The sequence below is a fragment of the Glandiceps talaboti genome, chromosome 19 (assembly GCF_964340395.1).
Source record: "Glandiceps talaboti chromosome 19, keGlaTala1.1, whole genome shotgun sequence".
Classification (NCBI taxonomy): domain Eukaryota; kingdom Metazoa; phylum Hemichordata; class Enteropneusta; family Spengelidae; genus Glandiceps; species Glandiceps talaboti.
The window spans coordinates 18,700,306-18,723,854 of NC_135567.1; the positions used below are offsets into that span (position 1 = coordinate 18,700,306).

The 23,549-nt window shown below is 36.6% G+C and overlaps 1 non-coding gene across 1 annotated transcript; it reads left to right on the top strand.

Annotated features, from left to right (window-relative positions):
• Positions 1 to 19,127: 19,127 nt before the first annotated feature.
• Positions 19,128 to 19,200, top strand: Trnak-cuu (transfer RNA lysine (anticodon CUU)). The gene has a single exon. It is a non-coding gene; the product is annotated as a tRNA-Lys (tRNA).
• The last annotated feature ends 4,349 nt before the right edge of the window (positions 19,201 to 23,549 follow it).

Genomic DNA, 23,549 nt, shown 5'->3' on the forward strand with positions numbered 1-23,549 from the left:
TTCTATATGCGGAAATGTTTAGGGTATCACCATTAGCGGGCCATTTATTACTATTTCTGTAACTAAGCCCGATCGATTCACTTTTAGAATATAATATTTTTGTGTAGTGAATTAGTACTCAGTGTAATCTGTCAATATTTATGATGTTAGGATCAGGTTCGATGGTTTAAAACTACAAATTTTATAGTTTATCTGGATTTGTAGTGAATGTATTTAAACTGTAGTTCTGCAGGAATATTTATTTTATTTGAAACACGAAGAATGACATAAAATGTCAGACGACAGTCACGCTAAATCTTGCCATTTTTATTTCCTTTGCTAAATTTTGAGTTTTACATCATGAGAAAAAGGCCACTTTTTAACACTTCAGTGTTAAAAGCGCTAACAGTATCCGGACGGCCGGCATTTTTGAAGTGGAGCCGCGGCATGTCTTGTACATTTCATTATTCCTACTTGTAACACCTTCCCGCCGAAACCATTCTAACAAAAAATGTTCGTCTGTAATTTATTTACTAAAATCATCTTTATTTTGGGCCTAGATACTAGATATGGTAGTCTGCCATGATTCTGTATCAAAATTGTTGCCTAAAATTCACTTAATTTACAACAATTTCTAAAAGTGTCCATATTTGAACCAAACAATGCATTGTATTGATATGAGGGGGATAAACCATCTACATTTGAAATAAATTCTGCTCACTGTTTATGACGGTAAATACAAAGAGGAATATGAAGCCATGTGAATATATTGTGCAAAACAAGATTTGTACGCATATTTTTATCTCCAACAACGAACTGTAGTGTTAACGACACACTTTACCAAAGAAAAATCACACTTTGAAAATTCACAAACAAAGTGCAGTGTTTTTGATAACAAAGGCAAGTTGTTTTGAATATTCAAATGAGTGTTTATTTATTAACTGAAATCCCAAACCCTTTCCATGTCAACCACGAGTTCGTCATAGGAGATAACAGTTTACAATGCACACTTCTGGCAGGCGTTCACTGGATACAAATTTGCCCATTATCTTCAGACTGTATTTTGTCTTTGGTTATAACTTATATACCAACATGTATCATTTATGCAGCAAACATAGCGACGCGCATGCGTCAACAAACTTATCGAAAAAGCAAATTGTATATAAAGGAACAGTCTAGTTTTGTAAGTCACTTTTTTTTGGTTTTATGGTTTTATGGTTTTTATTAATATTATTATATGCTGCAAATCTTTGACGATTATGACATCTATGTATAAGAGACTCTTTTTTTCAACAAACAAACAAACAAACAAATAAATCAATAAATGACATGAATTTGAAGTTTATACCTTAGTGTGCGACTTTCATTATTCACTTTCTATCCCTCCTCGTTACGATGATGAACTTCGACCTCTCTAGTATCACCGTATACTTTTCCCGCCAAAATGATATGAACACAAATTCTTGTCTTCTCTAAGTTTTTTTGACAAATTTCAAATTTATTTTACATTAACATTGCACACTTTAAACTTATTGATGTGTTAATGTCCTAGCAACGACGTATAAAGAATCACATCATGTTTTTTATAAACAAATAATTCACTTTTCAAAATAATCATCCATGACAGTCTGTCATAAAACCTGCAATCATACCATCGATGTTATCGTCCAATGATAGTCCTTCTTACAACTTGTTGTCATGTGTCTATGTTATCATCTAATGATATCCTTGCATACAGTTGGTTGCCAGACCAACGAGGCCATCGTCCAATGATAGCTCTTGATATAGTTCGTAGCCGTCGACATAATGTCATTAGGCCAAAATAAGTTGTTTGGCTCCGATTACCCGACCCCACCTAGTTTTTCACTGCCGACCCTAAACTTTTTCTTACGTATTCGAGAAAAATAATAATAACATCGCGAAAATCGTGAAGTCTCGCAAGAAATTGCGGGTGCGGAAACTGACATCAACTTAAAAAGACAATAAAACTATTCTTCCAATCTGTAATGGCTGTACATCTGATAGGAAGACATAAACAACACAGAGACCGTTCGGAAAACAATGCAAAACCTGAACTAGACACTCACACATGAAAAAAAAAATACGAAAATAAACGTCAAATGTCTCAAGATAATAAAATAAGTTTCTGTAATTATTACAGAATATTTATGAAAATTATGAACACTTTATTTGTTTATGAAAATGTTAAATATATTAAATTTTATTTGATGAATAAGAATTTTTTTTGGAGAAATAATTCCCGGATTTTTGTACTGTGTAATTTAGTTACTCAATCTTTATTTTCAAGTTGTGCTCAATTCAATAGGGAACATGCTGAATGTTGCATCATGGGAAATGTTATAACAAATACTAATGAATTGGTATTGTAAACAATACTGTTACATTGTTTGCAACCCCGAATGATCATCATAGTTACCATAACCATTGTGTGAGATTTATTAAATCGATAGCTCCAGATTAGGTATTACGATAACCACAGATAATCCCATAGTCCTTTGCGTCTGACCATGCTCAGGCTGGATTGCAAGTTCCCTGTTATTGATTACCTTGGAGGAAATAGTTCAATACAGAAGTATTGTACATGTAACAGTTAGCTTCCTTGTAATTTAAATCCAACTTATCTACTTCCCTGATCTAATTTTGGTGATGAATATGTATGCATGTATGTGTGTATGTATGTATGTATGTATGTATGTATGTATGTAGGTAGGTAGGTAGGTAGGTAGGTAGGTGTGTATGTATGTATGTATGTATGTATGTATGTATGTATGTATGTACATATGTATGTATGTATGTATGTATGTATGTATGTATGTATGTATGTATGTATGTATGTAGGTAGGTAGGTAGGTAGGTGTGTATGTATGTATGTATGTATGTATGTATGTATGTGTGTGTGTGTATGTATGTATGTATGTATGTATGTATGTATGTATGTACATGTATGTATGTATGTATGTATGTATGTATGTATGTAGGTATGTATGTATGTATGTATGTATGTGTGTATGTATGTATGTATGTATGTATGTATGTATGTATGTAGGTATGTAGGTATGTAGGTATGTATGTATGTAGGTATGTATGTATGTATGAATGTATGTAGGTAGGTAGGTAGGTAGGTAGGTGTGTATGTACAATTCTTGCTAAATATCAAAAGGCTACACAAGATTTGGTGAGAAGGGAGAATGGTTCAATCCGAATTTAATTATTTATTTTCAATTATGAACACCCCCCCCCCCAGAAATATATGATAAGGATACAGATGGTAATATAATGTCAACATTATAAGAAGCATATAATGAAATAGTCCAGAAACTTGGCTATCAAAATCAACCTGTACAGGTTCGCTGTCTAGCCTAGCCTGGAGTCTTGGTTGAATATATAATACTGGGTCATTGCCAAGCCAAGTCTCTGAGCTAACATTTGTACATATGACAGGTCAAAAGGACTGACCTCTAGGAAATGTCAAACTTGTTGAAGACAGTGTCTTGTTATGTATAATAGGATATGGCTACATTTCCCTGCCATGAGAAATGAGATGATCACATCATCTTGGGACAAAACTTAAACAGATTGCAAGTTGAGAAATACTAGAGTGTCTGTCAGCACTGGGTAGGGCACCACACACGATAGCACGGATTACTTAAACATGTGGCTCATTTGGGTTGACTGGGATAGATTCTGGCCGATGTGAGAAGGAAGGAAAAGTAGAACCCTTTGTGGTATCTGTTTCATGCCACACGCTTTCACTATTCTGAGTTTAGTGTGACTCATTTTGAAGTCAGTGTTCCTGTTTGGGTCATTATATCATTATGCTGGTGTCATATGATTAATGTCGAGTAGACCTGATATGTTGATAAAGGAGAGAAAGGTTTATAACATTTGTTTTACTAATCACATTATCCAATCTGCAGAGAAAACAACGAGAAAGAAGATATGATTTAATTCTGACTGTTTCTAAATTTGAATTGACCGGTATGTTATATTTAGTACGGTGACTTTACAATGGAGCTAAATTAAACCGACAAAATATTATTCCTATTAAACATTGCCGGTCTTCCTGATTATGTTCTTGAGGACATCTCTGGCACTCGACTCCGAGCCTTCAAAGGCCGGTCACGTGGTTTCCTTCTGACTAGGTCATAACTGATGGTTCCTTTTATTTTTCGGCATTTGAGCTGCAGTGAACAATTTGAATGACCTACTGGAGCATCACTTGTGTTCTGGTGGGCTATTGTTCCCATGTGCATATTATAAAAATACATTTTATCGTCTGTCGCAAAAAAATCCAAAATATTACGACATTTTATCGTCTGCAGCAACAAAATTTTGAAACATCGCTACTTTTATCGTCTGCCTCAACAAAAAATTGAAACATACATTTTATCGGCTAGCCACAACAAAAAAACTGGTACATTGCTACATTTTATCGTCTGGCGCAAAAAAAAACATTGATGATTGTTAATTTTATCGTCTGTCGCGAAAAATATCTTGCTAATATTGCTACATTTTAGGCCTATCATCTAGCACAACAAACAATTCAGTAATATTGTTACATTTTAACCCTTTAAAGAGTGTAGCAATTAATGTTGGTAAGATTGTTGCCACATCAAACAATGTATATCAAGCAGACAGACGGACGGATAAAGAAATACAAGGAAACAGACACCAGAGGAAATAGTCGAACATACGGAAACGTCTGGAGAAAGACGTGTACATGTGTACGTAGAAAAACGTGTAGACAGACGAACAAGGACACACAAATAAATAAATTACGGATGAAGAGAGAGAAAAAACACGAATATCTACCATCAGATAAAAATCCCTAGCAATGACGGTTCCTTTGTTACTGGATGTATGGATGGATGGATGGATGGGTGGGTGGGTGGATAGATGGATGGATGGGTGGGTGGATAGATGGATGGATGGATGGATGAGTGGGTGGATAGATGGATGGATGGATGGATGGATGGATATATTGATATATATATATATGTTAGGCATATAGGTGGATAGATGGATGGGTGCGTAGGTAGGTTGGTGGATCGATAGATAGATAGATAGATAGATAGATAGATAGATAGATAGATAGACAGACAGACAGACAGACAGATAGACAGATAGATAGATACGTAATACTCAGACTGACAGACGACTCCAATATGGCAATGTTCAAAACAAACAGAACTAAGGATATCATTGTGTAAAAAGCACGCACGCCTCTTGATACAAACCAGATATACATAAAAATATCACAGTGATCATTCTGTCAGTTAGGAGTGACATTTGACAAGTGAATAACACTGCCTTACCATACAATAGTATGTAAATTATGAAAAGGTAAGGTAGATTGGTAAACTCGTACAAAATACAGTAGAGTTCGTCACAAGAAAGGTTTCCAAACCCCAAATGTATTAGACAATGCAAAGTCAGGATTATAGACGGTTCGACTGAGTCTGACAGACAGAGACAGACAGACAGACAGACAGACAGACAGACAGACAGACAGACACAGAGAGATACACAGACAGACAGACAGACAGACAGACACACATACATACATACATACATACACACACACACACACACATACATACATACATACATACATACATACATACATACATACAAACATACATACACACACACAAACACACACATACATACATACATACATACATACATACATACATACATACATACCATTACACACAAACACGCACTCACTCACTCACTCACTCACTCACTCACTCACTCAAGATTTCAAAAAGAGTGGGAAACCGACTCGTGTTAGCACCAATCTACTTTCGTAATGTTATGGACTGCTGACCCGACTAACATATGTACAGCCTGTCTTAATTCCCCGGGGATACATCCCCTCCTCAACCCTCGTGAAAGATATAGTGAAACGAGAGGCTCATGCAGACAACCAAAACAGTGTGGCAGGGGTGTGGGGTAAAAACTAAGTAGAAGATCAGAATTGAGGTCAAAAGTACATTTACAATGTTGTCATTCGTCAAAGTGGTTTGATGAAATGGATGTGTCGTCAAAATTCAGTCTATGGCGGAATTTCTCTCTTTAGATATTTGTTTCTGTTATCACTTATTCGATATTGCTGTTATTTGGAATCGTGGTATGGTTGAGAGGAAACAATGTTATAGTTTATACAAAACACTTTTAATCATAGCTTTATGTCAAAACATGCTATTATATTGACAACTTCTGCGCATCTCTTGGCAGCTTCATTCACACCATGCATAGGGAATGACCTACAAAAACGAAGACACAGGATAATATTACATTGCTTGATCAAGATTGAGTAGCCATCCCTGTTCCGCCAGAATATACGTAGCAGAAATGAAATCACCAAAAGTGGTTGGAAAGTTACTTGAGGACCGTGAACGAGCATAATTTTTATATCGGATTTTACAGAACCGACATCTTCCCGCCAATTTATTTCAACAAGTTTTCTATTTTAATAACTTTTGTCACATTTTAGACCTAAATCGTGCAGGTGATCGCCAGTGGTAAATCACTGTCACAGAAATGTTTAATAGTGACCACATTTGCCTAAAATTTGAAGAAAAAATTGCGTTCATATGCGCATGCGTATGTAAATCTGGGGGGGGGTCATTTCTTTCAAATGATATAGGTATTTGTTGATAAAGTTGCTGTGTAATTTGCTGGATAAGTCAAGCACAGGCTGCGTCCGTTTTAATTTTTCAATGTTGTACATCAATTTTCATCAGAAAGTTGCAGCCAAGAGTTCAAAAAATGTTGCAATACTCTCATTGTATGATGTGCCGTCAATAATTACGTAAGACTTAATGTGCTGTCACGTGACATGACCGATCAGAAACTATTGGCAGCGAACTAACATTATGCGGGTTATGACAATGCTATCAGATGACCTATTCTCTGGGAAGAAAACCCAACTTGACCCGTGATGGAATGTGTTTTTTCATCTTGAACTATTGCAAAGTCACACACCACAACTCAAAAACTAATCTTTGAGTTAGAATATCAGTTCACCCAGCTGTATATTTGGGGACCTGGTAGGATAGAGGTATCAAATGTGAATGCTTTAATCCTATACGCTTATGAAGGCTGCAATGGATTGTACGCTCCCAGGGAGTTGAGGAAGTATAAAAGGGTTGTTGTGCCATTATAGATCCATGCCAGGCGTAATAATTGTAAAGCCCTTTGAGCACAGAGTGGGAAAGTACTACATAAAAACTAACATTATTATTTATTATCATTACTATCAGTTGTTTATGGGTGGGTGGGCAGGCGGGTGGGTGGGTGGTTAAGTGAGTGAGTGAGTGAGTGAGTGAGTGAGTGAGTGAGTGAGTGAGTGAGTGAATGAATGAATGAATGAATGAATGAATGAATGAATGAATGAATGAATGATAAATAAATAAGCCATACCCTCAAAGAAACATAACACAAATATACAAAATGAATATGAAAGAAATACACAATTGTTATCTGATGTAGACCATGGAAATAATTCAGTGGAACTAGTCTTATCCATGGCCAATGGTATAGGGTGGATATAAAAGTCTTAACACTCCGTATGTACATATCAAATTGTTTCCATAGTAACACAAAAGACTTCTCGACAAAATCATACACAGTTCAGAACGAAATCAAATACACAATGTTTTGGATGTTGTTCATGTCACTTTAACTTGAGTCTTTAAATACCAATAATCTAGTCTTGCCTGTGTAACAAAATTATCAAATATTGTAATCAAATTTAAAGAATTACAGATTCATATGATCTGGGGTTTTTTGACAGACAGACAGACAGATAGATATGATGTACAATGCTTTGGTAGGAGAAAAGTTGATATGAACTTCTGCAGTGACAGATTCATCGTACATGTACTAAGTTGACATTTTGAATTAAATGTTTAGATACAGAAACAAAGAATACCACCACCAACTTTACTACCACCATCACCACCATGACGACCACCACCACCAATACCACCTCTACTACCACCATCACCAACACCACCACCAACATCACCATCACCACCTACATCACCACCAGCAGCAACACCAACACCACCACCAACAACACTACCAGCACCACCAACACCAACACCACCCCCACCGACACCACCACCAACACTACCACCACCAACACTATCAGCACCACCAACACCACAACACCACCAACACCAACATCACCGAAACCACCAGCACCAGCAACACCAACACCACCACCACAACCAAGAACAACAACACAACAACACTACCAGCACCACCACCAACAACACCATCAACAACAACAACAAATTCTTGGTGAATAATCACACCAAATTGCCTTATATACATTAGGTAGACGTGAAAGTTAGTTGATCAGCCAAGTCACAAAATTGTGTGCGATAAAGCCATTATTTAGTTGATAAACAGAGTAAATATTCCAAACATGGAGCAGTAAAATGTGAAAAGAACAAGACATCAGAAAAAAAAACCTCGAAATTTTATTCAAACAGCAGTTCTTTAATTTCCAGATCACGTGGTAATAATGTCTAAAGTTCTGCAGGAATAGAAACTACTTTAGTTATAAATAGTTTTATGATAACACGTAATGACGCTTTAGGAAGACAATAAATATAGCACATTGTATAATATAGATAGTATATAGAAATTGGACGACTGCCAAATATGGTAATTATATCTAAGGATTAGGATATATGTGAGTTTCGGCTTGTCATATTAGCATCACGTGACACTAATTTTAGTTACTTCCATGGAAAAGATTAATATAGATGTCACAATTTTTCTCATGATCATGTATTTCAGAACGTTATGTCCATGTTTGGTATTCATTGAATAGTCATATTAAAATGGTTTGGGTTGGCAGGTTGACATTGAGGCTTTATGATGTCTACTACAACGCCCTCAACGTTCGCTTTACAGATTTCAAGTTGGATAACTGTACATAGGTGTTTTGTTTGTTTGTTTTGAGAAAACAAGCTGTTAATGAACCGATTGAGATTTATTTTCATATTATCACAATCACCATAAAGCATTATTAACAGTTTATGTGATAAGTAACAAAAATGAAAATTTGAATGAACATGTTGTATCTGTAAACAGATTGTTGTCTTTTTGCTTATAAGTGTCAACTAACTAATGAAAACTTGGGTTGGGTCAGCCCTCAAATTAGATGAAAGCGCCAGCTGGCAATCCATAACAGGTAATGCACCTAGTTACCTCACTGAAATGTTAAGTCTTTCCAACCAAATTCATCTTCATAACACAGGACAGGCCAGTAAAGGTATAGTATCATATACATCCCTACAGTTAAAACTGAATATGGGAAACGGGCATTTCAGGCTATAGTGGTGCTGTTCTATGGAACAATCTACCCCTATCCATAAGATCAGCTCCGAACTCATCAATATTTAAAAAGACATCTTAAGAATGTAGTTTGGTAATGTGGGTGGATATCTTTTAAAGTACACTGTGCCTCGGTAACGTTTTTTGTTTATTTTTCTGTGTACGTAATCTTGCAACAGGTTCCTTTGGGAGAACAGTGCTTAGGCACTGAAATAGTGTCTGTATGTAAAGATTAATAAATGAAAAAAAAACTATTTCTAATGATGAGTGAGAGATTGTTCTAGAAAACTAAATCACTATTTCGTCCGAGTATCACAAGAAATTAAGAAGTAATTACAGAGCATATGGCAAATTTGACGTTGAAATGCGAGCCAAGTACTAGTACCTTAACCTATTAATGTCGCCCTCTATCCTGAAAATCGCGTCTTACTTTGTTTTATTAAATGTTGAAAGTTCCACGTTGATGGCAGTGTTTAGACAAGCAACCAACCGAGGATTCCGAATTATCTTCTAAAATTTATTTTCATAATCTTGTTATCTAAATGGTTTAAAATGGAGGTATGCTATCGTTCAAAACAAATTACCATGCCCTTTGTGTCTGTTCCTCTCCATGTACTTCTCCCAATAGCTGTCACAGTCTGTCTCCCTTTGTCTCTCTGTCTAGTCTGTCTGTCCATCCATCCAGTCTGTTTCTGTCTGTCTCTACATGTCTGAATCTGTCTCTGTCTAGTCTGTCTGTCTGTCCGTCCAGTCTGTTTCTGTCTGTCTCTATATGTCTACATCTGTCTCGTCTGTCTCTCCACCCATCCAGTCTGTTTCTGTCTGTCTCTATGTCAATATCTGTCTGTCTAGTCTGTCCGTCAATCCAGTCTGTTTCTGTCTGTCTGTCTGTCTGTCTGTCTGTCTCTATGTCTGTCTGTCTGTCTCTGTATATATCTGTATGTCTCTCTGTCTCTGTCTAGTCTGTCTCTCCACCCATCCAGTCTGTTTATGTATGTCTGTCCGTCCATCCAGTCTGTTTCTGTCTCTATGTCTGTCTGTCTCTATGTCTATGTCTGTCTCTGTCTGTATATGTCGATCTCTGTCTGTCTGTCTGTCTATCTGTCTCTGTCTATATGCCTGTCTCTCGCTGTTTGTCTCTGAAGAACCCTCTTCCATTCTTATCACAGTACATGTATATTCATTAGGGATATAAAACGTGTCTAATTTGTCTAACACAGACTTAAAATACTAATGAGCAAATACTTATATTACAGTACCTTCAGTGTGTTGTCCAATAACGATACATGTGTCCATATGTCAATGGTGGAGTATTCTTTACATTTGTTATCCAGTCTCTTTTCACAATGCCATCTGGATCTGGCAGATTCCTCTTCCTGCTGTTGTCTCCTGCTGTGACGGATTCATGGGTGCATTCAGCTTCGACACCAAAATGCTAACACTTCCACTTGTCCCTGCCATCCATCGTTGTAAAAGGCTAATAACAACAACAACAACAACAACAATATAAACAAGTTTAAGTATTTGAACAAACTGAGAATATTCATGTAAGATTACCATCATGGATGGCCTCAAAATAAAAGTATATTTAAGGATGACATCACAAAATATTTATATAAAAGTGTATTTATAGGCCCCCCCCCAAAAAAAAAGAATTGTTTCTCGTCATGACATTCCGTCTAAAGTGGTGCGATGATGCGTTTTTTTTGTGTGATTATTGTTTTTGTTTGATTTTTGATTTTCAACAAACCTGTCACTCAGTCTAATATTTATGGCAATTACTGTGCTTACACACTTGCTCTAAACATGGAAGTATGCTCTAACGTACTAAGTAAAACGAATAGTAACTGCCATAAATAGTAGATTGAGTGACAGGTTTGTTGAGAATTTTAAAAAAAATTGCGTCGTTGCACCACTTTAGACAAAACATCCTGAACAGAAACACTTCTTTTTTTTGTCTAATAATTTGAAAGGTCAATGGGGTCAAATCAATATTTAGAGGAGTGGCTCTTTCAAATATCCAAACTTACATTTTGAATTAAACTAATAGATATAGTACATGTCATGCAATCATATTCTCTCAATGCGACGTTTCCTATGAGCTCTTTAGTTTACTAACGATTACTACAACTTTTTGGACCAAATTAGTAAATAACTAAAACTTTTCAAAAGTCAGAGGAAACCCAGCCAGTGATGATGCATTTACTATAACAACGAACATTCTTGCATTTCTCGATTTTATGACATTTGTTTAGAAATATTCGTATGTAGGGGTACAAAGCAGATTCCATTGAAAGTAAAATCTATGATGGTTCACCCCTACAAAGAATTTCGGGTGCGGGGTTTTTTATATCCTACACTGAATCAACGTAACACCCAGACTGTTGATTTCCTCTTTTCGCGCCTTTCTTTTGTACTCTCTGCTGAGCTTTCCACACCCTGGATTTCCTTTGCATTAATTACTCATTTACTGACCGTATGATTGATGAAAGCTGGTCTCAACTTTTGGATCCTTTGTTTCCAGTTGATTACATCGATGAGAAGTCTCCGTTGTCCTATGTAAATATGAAGAAAACATTTGAACAGACCTTCGACGATATTCCGATGTGTGTATGTGTGTGTGTGTCACTGGATTTGTGTGCATGTGTGTTGCTGTGTATGTGTGTGAGAGAGAGAGAGAGAGGGAGAGAAGGAGAGAGAGAGAGAGAGAGAGAGAGAGAGAGAGAGAGAGAGAGAGAGAGAGAGAGAGAGAGAGAGAGAGAGAGAGAGAGAGAGAGTGATAAAAAATAAAATAACAAATCCTACATACCCATCCTATTTTGAAATTGACCGTTATCGGAACTGCACACATTTTTGGGGAGGGGGTGGCGCTAAGAACTAACGTTTGGCCGATCAATGTGAAGATAATCCCTGGAAGTTAGAAATGAATAACAAATCAAATAAATCCAGTCACTTCACAACACGCGTCGTTCATATTCGACAGTCAGCTGTCTACAGCTTTATTGTTATGCAAATTATTCATATGGGCGCCAAATAAAACCTTGAAACATTACCATTCGTTTCTAAATTCTAGGGATACTCTGTACATTGATTAAAAGTACAGTTATGAACAAACCGTCTGGTTTTGTCTACACTAACATTCCGCCACTCTCAAGTGCACACTATTCATAATACAATACATAGGACCTAATACGTGCTAGAGCCTGGAATGGCGCCACTTCTCAAAGTCACGCTAACCGTCTAATGCAGTAGCCAATCAAATGACTACTCCCAAACTTGTAACCAATCAATGGTCATGAAAATCCCGCCACACTAGATTACATCAACATCACTTTGGCGTCACCTTGCCGCCACTTGTATCCTCTCCAACGCTCATCATAGCTACATTAACCATGCCGACAAAACAACATATTCACGCTTTTCTGCAAACTGCTAGAAAATATTATTAGACTCAATGTATTACATGTACTAGAAATGGTTGGTACACGGGTCGGGCGACTCTGTGTGCATGGCATGAGAAGATGGCGACAGGTTGATTACAAAAATATATTCCGGAGCACGACGTCAGTAGACTGTCGGGGTTCGGGGCCTGATTTCCCACCCAGAGTGATGACTGATACTCTAGGACAGTATCCCGGATAAGTTTCTATTTGGATTAAAGGTAAGTCTGTCAATGTAATCTCTTAAACTTGCTTCATGTTTATGATAGGACACGTACGTACCTGTTTCCACTCCAGCTGAGACGAGAACCTGGCCGGGTCCAGAGCTGTGCATGCTGTCACCGTTAGTAGGCGATGAATTGTACAAATACGTGATTACTCGGCTGCTTTCGGAATTTCCTTCATAATTTCCCATGTACTATTCTGCCTCGTTGAGAAAATCTTCCTCTGGCAATTCGTAGAATTCAATATTACTGCGACGCGGACTACAATGTTCGGATCGATCGGAGCAGACGACAACCAGTTCCCTCCACCATTTTACATTTTACGCATGCAGCTTCGGTTACTCAGACTCTTGCCGTTGAGGGCTCCACCCCATCTCCTGGTTGGAGCCCTCAATGGCAATAGTCTGTGTAACAATAATAGGACGTGAGTCAGCTGTTCATTATCACTTATTTTAGACGTGTTAGTTTGATGTCTAGACCAATCAGAGCTCTCGATTTGCGCCATCAATATACTGGTTTAATATAAAGTTGAATCGTCAATTCTGTTTAGACCAAAGACAGGGAAATTAAATCCTATCTGAGATGAGATGAGATGAGATGAGATGAGATGAGACAGACAGAAGTTTGAAAATAATATCAATTGAGGAGTTTGATTAAAATGAAGGTACGGAAAACAGTTGGTATGATTATAGAAAAGGTCCAAAAACGTTAAAATTATCCTATGTTGTGTTATGTTATGTTCTAATGAAACGATAACAATACGAGAACCTGGAATTGAAACCCTGGCCCTTTTCCTTGTTTGAGCGCAAACGAGCGATGCATTCGAAGCAAACAAATGGTTATAAATGTCTTTGGGTTGGGGGCGCCTACCAAGATCATTGATCTGTTTTCATCCATCTCGGAAATGAAGACACACACGCATATAAATTTTCAATTTGCGTTGAAACCGTTTCTAGCTCAGCCAATTATTCACAAATAAATGCAACTATTACGGCCTACATCACAGGGTGCTCAGGCTTAGTTATATTTACAAAAAACAAACAAAAAACAAACAAACAAACTAAATAAATACATTCTGACAAGTATCAACAACAGAGTAATTACAAATCATTATCAGCAACAAGAATTACAACTATAGTGTTTATGTATGTGCGAAATGGTCACAATGTTGTCTATACTCCATTAGCCATTTCGAGTTGGAAAGAATGTGGAATTTGGTAATTCTTGTTGCTGATAATGATTTGTGATTACTCCGATCTGTTGTTGATGCTTGTCAGTATTTATTCTTTCTCTCGCTCTCTCTCTCTCTCTCTCCCTCTCCCTCCCTCTAGATCTGTCTCTCTCTCTCTCACTCTGTCCCTGTCTCTCCCTCCCTCCCTCTCTCTCTGTCTCTCTCTCCCTCCCCCCCCTCTCTCTCTCTCTCTCTCGCTCTCTCTCTCTCTCTTGCTCTCTCTCTCTCGCTCTCTCTCTCTCTCTCTCTCTCTCTCTCTCTCTCTCTCTCTCTCTCTCTCTCTCTCTCTCTCTCTCTCTCTCTCTCTCTCTCTCTCTCTCTCTCTCTCTCTCTCTCTCTCTCTCTCTCCCCTGAGGATTTTACCTTTACGATTTAAGATACTTTTAGGCCCATGTACTATGAACAAATGTCCTGAACCTGTACTGAAACTGTCCTGACTTGAGACACCTTTGGACAGATAAAAAAGATAACAGCCGGATATATACGAAGAGTGAGTAACATCATTAAACCAATTGGCCCTGAATATGAGTAAATTACTACAGCATATTAACCTTGCAAAATTATGTGTAGAGAAAATGAAAAAAAAAATACTCAGTAATATGTGAATTGGAATTAAAATAAACACTCAGTATATATTATTCATGACTAGCTCCGGCCTTCGGCCCCGATTGAACAACATCATGTGATGATTTTGACTGTTGAGTATGAGGCCGCCCTCTATCAAGAAAAATGGTGAGAGCTTTTACTTTTGTCACAACTATCCGTAGATTTAAAAATAATAATATTAATATTAACCTTGATAATCTTTCGAGACACACTCGATCGAATTTACACAGTTATTAAAAACCGTCTTTCATGATTCAGTGGTCTGTAGTGTAACGTAACAGGAAAGAATATTTTTATTTCAAGAAATGATGGAACCGATATAAAATCTAAGTAGACTCAATTAGAATCAACTTGTTTTTTAAAGATAACTTTGAACTGCAGAGAGTACAGTTTAATTCCGTATAAAAAGACGCTACAGAACATTGCAATCGACCTCAAAGTACTACAAGCGAGATTATTGAGCCTACAAGTCCCGAGAGGCGGTAAGATATCCCCATTACCTGACATAATGTGTTGAAATGGCTTCTCTCAGGCTAAACGAAAGATGACGGTAACGGTTTATCGTCTTTACGCTTAACAAGTCACGTGTTAAATCAAATTTAGAAAAAAATAGTCAAATTGGTCGAAAACCACTGAAAATTTTGATACAGAACTAACTGAAATACAATTTACATCAGAATGTACTATGTGGGGAAAAGTATTTCCGGAAAAATTTAGTGAATTGGGAGAAAATGTGAAATATCTCGAAATGTCCTGCAGTGAACGAGTTAATACTCTTCACGCCTATTTGGCACCGTGTTCAATTAGAGTGAAAGTGGCAGATTCGGTCAAGGAATCACATCACCTGCAGACGATTTCTACATCAGTGAAAATTAAAGGTAAAAGCATGAGAGAACTTAATGGAAGGTAGAATTGAGTGAATAAGCTAAAATATTACAACTCATCCACCATCTGACGTTCGCGCCTTTAAATGGTAAACCACGGCAAGCGTAAAAATGTCGGAAGCGCGAAAATACATCAAAGTTGAAACATGTTTATTACGGCTTAATGATCACGCTATGAAGAGCTTTTAACAAACACGGTCTGATACTCAAGTGTTGCTTCCACGTTGTGATTGATACTCTGACGGCTAGCATTTCCCGCCATGCAACACTCTAAAGAGATAAACCCAGATATCAATTCCTTTAAATTCAACGCAATTTGACCAAAATAACAACCTCGAACGAGAACTATAACTTGTCAAAGCAAATCACACACTTCACAAGCAGAAGTTGTTGAGGAAAGCATTTGTTCTGATTCTCCTGTCGTCTGCCTTGTTTAAATGGTACCAAGGAGAGCTGTCGTTCTCTAACACGCATCGGCAGTTATCAACACAAGAAAGTGTAATTTATATCTCTCTTATCCTCTGTTTCAATCTCTTTCCACTGCGTAGTTTTTAGTTGTATCCACTTATCTCTTCCCATTTCTGTACTCAACGGAAACGTTGCTATCTAAAGAGACATGGTTATTCTTGAATACAACTTGGACACAAGTGCATTCGCCATCGAAAATTCTGTCATTATTCAAGTCATCTATCCCCAACCCGCTCACGTCATACTATCAATATTTCCCTTCGTGCTTCTCTATCTTTCTGTCGCTGTATATTCCTCTCAGCTCCTACCTACATGTCCTTCCGTCTATCTGTCTGTCTGTCTCTCTCTCTCTCTCTGCCTCTCTGTCTGTCTGTCTGTATGTATGTATGTATGTATGTATGTATGTATGTATGTATGTATGTATGTATGTATGTGTGTGTATGTATGTATGTATGTATGTATGTATGTATGTATGTATGTATGTATGTCTCACTGTCTGTCTGCCTGCCTGTCTCTCTGTCGCTCTGTCTGTCTGTCTGACTGTCTGTCTGTCTGTCTGTCTGTCTGTCTGTCTGTCCGTCTGCCTGACTGTCTACCTATCTATCTATCTATCTATCTATCCGTCTGTCTGTTTGTTCGACTCTCTATGTCTTTCTCTTCTGATCTAGTGTGATTTTTTAGTTCGCTATCAAAGAATGAATTGTTGTTACAAATTGATGCAATGAAAGAATTAAAAAGAACATGCGGACAGCAGAATATTCGTTTAGTAATAAATAAATGGATAACTAAACGGTACGTATCATTTTATTGTTACAAAAAAATATCGAACAGCCACAAATCAATTATTATGATTATCGATAAAGCAATTAAAACTCAAAAAGAGGATTATTTTAATAGCTGACATTGATGTTAAGCAAATACCAGAAAGTGTACACTGTGACTGGCCACCTATTACTCTTAAATGCCAATACTTTTCCAACAAAATCTTATTTTCAAAAATTTTATCTTTTGTTACTTTTTTCTTTATCTCAATCTTATTCTTTATGTTCTTGAAAGTAATAGATTTTGTTTACAAATTCGTGTTTTAAAAAAAAATTAAAAATTGCTAAAACTGACCAAATTGGCGGAGAAATAAAGATTTGACTTTTTTCACACAGTAAAAATCGCCGTAAAAGTTCAGACCTTTTTACTGCAACAATGCAAAAACACGCCGCAAGAAGGTCGCACTATTTTTTGCGGTCTGTGGAACAGTAAAGTAATAAAATAACAGTCTTTTAATTTCATTTACATAAATAAACCATTTTCTATTATTATTGTTATTATTATTATTTTCCAGGAGACAAAAAAGAAAAAAAAACAGTAGAAAATTGAAACGAGTATGACTCAAACCTCAATGTGTGTGTCCCAAGTGAAGCAGACGATAATGTAAGCTAGTTGTTAAATTATAAACCATGATGGCATGGAGACTACCGATAAACATTCCAACCTCCCTATCGCCCTATCAATCATCCACAATCCATGTCACATCTTGATACGTAAAAATTACTTTCCAGGGTCAAAGGTCAAATAAACGACCCTATCAAATTTCTCAAAATCCCAAAAGTAAACAATTAGAAGACGAAGTCATCAAACTAGGTGTTGAAAATAAAATTCTAATTTATATGAAAATGTGATGAAGACAGCATTATTAGAAGTAATTCCTTCAAAACAAACGAGACAACGTTTTAATCGAGATAACACTATCTCCATTTATGTTTTTCAATCGAAATGATGTTCAATTTTGTATAAAAAAACACACAATGATTTCTCCTATAACCCGAGACTAAAATAGACTATAAAAAATGCAGGTAAAGAAATTCTATAAAAGTAATTTTTGGCGGGAAAATTATTTTCACCGTAACAACCAGCATGCTCTGTTTCTAACTTAACACTGTAGTTTATCCAGTAACACTAGTTGACAATTTGAAACTTATAATAACAACATAATAACTTCCCGCCAAAATTAGAAGTGGTCGTTCTGTCATACCTCAGATTACCAAATAATCTTCATATACAAGACTGAATGGTCCCTTTAATTTGTGTGTTGTGGATTAAAATCGTGTCCTATCCTTTAAATCTTCAAAATTATGACATTTTTTCAGAATATTATTAGTTATGTATCACAATATAAACTTTACTCAAAAAACATCAATATAGGACTTGAAGGGGAAAAGGTAGAATGCCCCTCGGGACAAATTTCCCTGCGAAATCAAAGTTCTTGGATTGAATTCTCTCCAAACTTTGCTATATTAAAGTTTGCTTCTGGTCCTTTTCAAATAATAAATGAAATTGTGGGTTCAATGTCTTTTTTCCAAGAAAATTTGTTAAATCTTTCATTTTCTTAAGCTTATAGAGTTAACACAGTATTCCGGGCGGCCATATTGAATTCTAGAATTTGTTATATTGTTGTGAGTTATATTTCAAAATTTGTACGGTGTCCCTAAATTGTTTTCAATTATTAATTTGGATTGAGAATAGGTTGAAAAAAAAGGAAAGATAAAAGTTGAAAGAGTTTATTTCCAAAGCACAGTCTACGTTAACATGAATCATGAGCATGCACAGACAACGTGTCACCGTAGCAAAGAAGATTCACAATATTATTTTTAACAGTTTAATTTATTTAGTTACCACATATCCATGGAATGAAGCATAATATAGGACGCCAATAGAATTGTTGTTGTTGTTGTTGCTGCTGCTGCTGATGTTGTTGTTGTTGTTGTTGTTGTTGTTGTTGTTACTGTCGATGTTTTTGTTTGTTTGTTTGTTTGTTTGTTTGTTTGTTTGTTTGTTTGTTCTCCGTTAGATAAATTAGTCAACTATATGTACCCTTAATCATGTTGTATATTATAAAAAAGAACTATAGATTTGATAAGAAGCCCGGCTAGCTCAGTCGGTAGAGCATGAGACTCTTAATCTCAGGGTCGTGGGTTCGAGCCCCACGTTGGGCGTATATATTTTACGGTTCATTTTGGTAAACCCATGACAAATTATGATAACTCTGAAAAATAAAAGAAATCATTACAATTCTGCCGATGCTAAAAGTAACACCTTTTAGCACCTTCTTACACCTGTACCCATATGGTGAATAACGCCACCAGCCTATGCTTTGGGGCTATGTGTAAATAAAACTTGTTTGTCTAAACTAAGCATCTTGCTGGAACTCGTTGACACCTCTCAATCCGATAATGGTCAGTAGTTGTACCTCAGATCACAGACAAGAAACTGTGTTCCTTGTCTGTGCTCAGATGTTGTACCATGGATCACAGTCCTGCTTACATACGGTGCACGCGTTTCGCTCAACACCGTCCTACGAAAAGTAACCGTCCTATAGCGAGTGCGAAAACAAAATACTTTCGCACCAATAACAAAATAATTACATATAATTTTTTTTTACAAAGCTATCAAATATTAGCAATCGGTCGAATATGTACTCATTTTACATCTTTTTGACGATAGTAGTCGCTGGTACGATCACAAAAGGTGTCGAAATCGGAACTTTTCCAGTTCCGACTGATTTCAAAGTCCCGCCTTACAAACTCCGCCACATTTGATCGGGCGTCCGCTTGGGCATAAATTTTACGATTGAACTTGTGATTTCGGGATTTCTGGTCCTCCGGACTGGGACTAGTACTTTTGTAGACAAGCTGAGGTAAAATTACTAAATAGTCGATTTATTGTTGATATTTGAACACAGATGTGTTAAATCTTTAGTTACTACTATACTAGCATTTCAGGTAAGCCCAGGTTTCACAACTGTCTCTTTGTAGGCGACTTACTCCGTATGCAAGCAGGGCGACATGGACCCTCAGACCACTAGTGGTCAACCGGTCTGAGATGGATCATAGACCCTACGAAATGGATGTAGCCTAGTAGAAATGTCTGTATTTGTGAACAGTAAGGAATGTCTCTCAGATAGACTGTGTCCATGACTGTACAATGTTGTGTCAATCAAGGCCTCTTCGCAGGTTTGTGAAAATGATGCTGGGGACTAATCTCCATTTCAAAAAGGGAAGTTTTTCTAACTGAAAAAGGTGTTTGTCCTGAATGTTCGATAACTTGCATTTCCGTCATTTTCTCGTCTCTGTTAGTTTTAGCGACGAAGGGATATGATATTCCATAGAACGCCTTTTGTTTTATCAATTACAAACAATAGCATGTGAAGGGCGATATAATGTTGCCTTGTCCGAGAAACGGGAAGTACACTAGCTGTTTTCACTTCACTGCTCACACTTACATTGAAGAGCTATGTAGTCAGTAATCTTGGCTAGTCTATTCTATTGTCAAACAGAATTTTCCCTCAAATTCAACATCACTGTCAGAATATATTCGAGAAAGGTTTACAACGTTTAAATTTATTCATCCTGGATTCAATAGCAAGTGTACATTCTTTGATCACGGATTTGCGAGTGCAAAACATTATAAAACTTAAAAGCACGGGACTGCAATGTTGCGTTCCTTGTCTATGTAACCTCAGATCACTGAAAATATTCATTAGTGGTCCGAGTCTGAGTTGGAACACATCTCCGTTTATAGTGCTAGTTGTGTGTATTCACTAAGCCGTTTCAATATAATAATCATATGGATGTTTTATTTTCAACATCACGCAAACCATTGGCCTCTTTTCATGGTAGCGATTAGTCTATCTGCTAAACCTCGGATGTTCTTCCGATACAATACGACACACGACCGAACATCGCTATCGAGGATGGAACATCCAAGGCAAGCCCTCACTGCGAACTTCGTTCGCTTATAGTAATTAGTATCGAAAGAAAGCACGAACATCTAGCAGCAAGACTAGGTAGCGATTTGACAGACGCCAACAAAATCGAATTTTAGACTCTAATATTACTCTTCGCACGTACAGAGTACTTTTTATAGGATAATATCATAAAAAGTGAATCAGAGCAAGCATCTAACCTAGAGTCTAAAATCAGATTTTATCCGATAATGGATATTTGTGTAATGTCGCGTCTTCATGGGGTCAGGTGTAAAAAAGACGGGTCAAAGTTTGGAAATGTGCACTCAGAGAACTGCGACACAACTGCTGACAGCGAGTTCTCAAATCATATTTCAGAGCTAAGGTGGTTATTGTCCTGCGTGTTCATTATAAAGCGGCCAAGTTCGCGTCACAATTTGTAAAATAACGCTACGACATTATACTAAACAATAAAGAATAAATAAGCCTTTGAAGTTTCTGTGCTCCTACTATAAATACTTGCTATGAATCTCGCCACAGCTACTCATGTCCTAGTCTAGCTGCTAGACCTCAGGTGTTATTCCGAATTTACAATACGACAAGGATGGGCGTTCGCCATCACAGCGAACTTCGTCGGGAGAAGCCCGAACGTCTAGCAGCAAGACAACTTTCTATAGTGGTCTGAGCGCACCATGCATACAATGAAAAGATGGAAAAGAAGATTATGCAAATACCCGACACTTCTTTATTTCTGTTGATATAGATGATGAGGCCAATTAACACATTTCTACCAGCTTAGCATATTAACTAACCTCGGATTTTCGAGGTTGGGAAGTTCTCAATTGGTCATACTTTAGCATCGGAGAGAATTATAATGTGCACATGTAGCGTTAAAAGCTGGAGTGTTTATGGCGACTCTCTAAACTACAGTGTGTTAATTACGTTTTTAACAAGTCAATACTGAGAGACTTTTAATGTTCTTGTTTATTTGTCTAAAATAGATCTATATTAGATCTTTCTTACAATACACGAGAAAATGTTGGTTTTTTCTGTCTGCTCGTCTGTCTGTATGTGTCTCTGCTTGTCTGCCTGTGTATGTATGTATGTATGTATGTATGTATGTATGTATATGTATGTATGTATGTATGTATGTATGTATGTATGTATGTATATATGTATATATATATGTATGTATGTATGTATGTATGTATATGTATGTATGTATGTATGTATGTATGTATGTATGTATGTATGTATGTATGTATGTATATGTATGTATGTATGTATATATGTATGTATGTATGTATGTATGTATGTATGTATGTATGTGTGTGTATGTACGTACGTACGTACGTACGTGTGTGTATGTATGTATGTATGTATGTATGTATATATGTATGTATGTATGTATGTATGTATGTATGTATGTGTGTGTGTATGTATGTATGTATGTATGTATGTATGTATGTATGTATATGTATGTATGTATGTATGTATGTATGTATGTATGTATGTATGTATGTATGTATGTGTGTGTATGTACGTACGTACGTACGTACGTGTGTGTATGTATGTATGTATGTATGTATGTATATATGTATGTATGTATGTATGTATGTATGTATATATGTGTGTGTGTATGTATGTATGTATGTATGTGTGTGTGTATGTATGTATATATGTATGTATGTATGTATGTATGTATATATGTGTGTGTATATGTATGCATGCATGTCTGCTTGTGTGTCTATATCTGTTTAAATTCAGAATCGATCTCTGTCTCCATCACGCTCCCTTTCTCCTTACCTATCATTTACTTTGCACGTCTATTTTTCACCATGTCTGCTATTCCATGTCTTAATTGTGTGTGTTGCTATTTTTGTCTTAGAGCTCACAATACATATACATAACATCTCTATCTTTAAGTTTTGATATGTCAAGATGTCTAAACCACACTTGTCTGTGTCTAAACGGACACATATGGGCAAAAAAAATAGAATTGTTTCTGAAATTCTGGTCAGCGCGCATATCTTAAAATACCCTCGCGTCGGTCTTTTTTTCGTGTTTATTCAATCTGCAGATCCGTGGGGGAACACAAAATAACCCTCCTACTTCAGTGAAGACAACTGCAGAGTCAATCATGAACAAGAAAATGACATCTGCCCCACATATATACTTGCTCAAAAGTACTAAATAAAAAGAACAGTGACTGCCATAAATTATTGACTGAGTGAAAGGTTTTGTTGAGAATAAAAAAGATCGCGTCCTCGCACCATTTTAGACAATTTGTCCTGACAAGAAAGAATTCTCTCTTTTTTTGGTCTATTAAGGAGATAGTTCCTGATAATATTTCATGATAGTTAAGAAAAAGTTAGTAAACGGATTTATTGAAAATTATCAATTCATCAGTAACTAACCGATCGATAAATCGACAGATTTGCTTGTATGTTTGTTTGTTCGTTCGTTAATTCATCTCGCTAGCAATTACTTGTTAGTTTATCCAAGCTTACTTAGATCAAATCACCCTTGAAATATAAAAAAACCGGTAGCACGGTTTCTGAAATGAAATAAAATAATGGAACTGTATTTGGAAGATTCAGA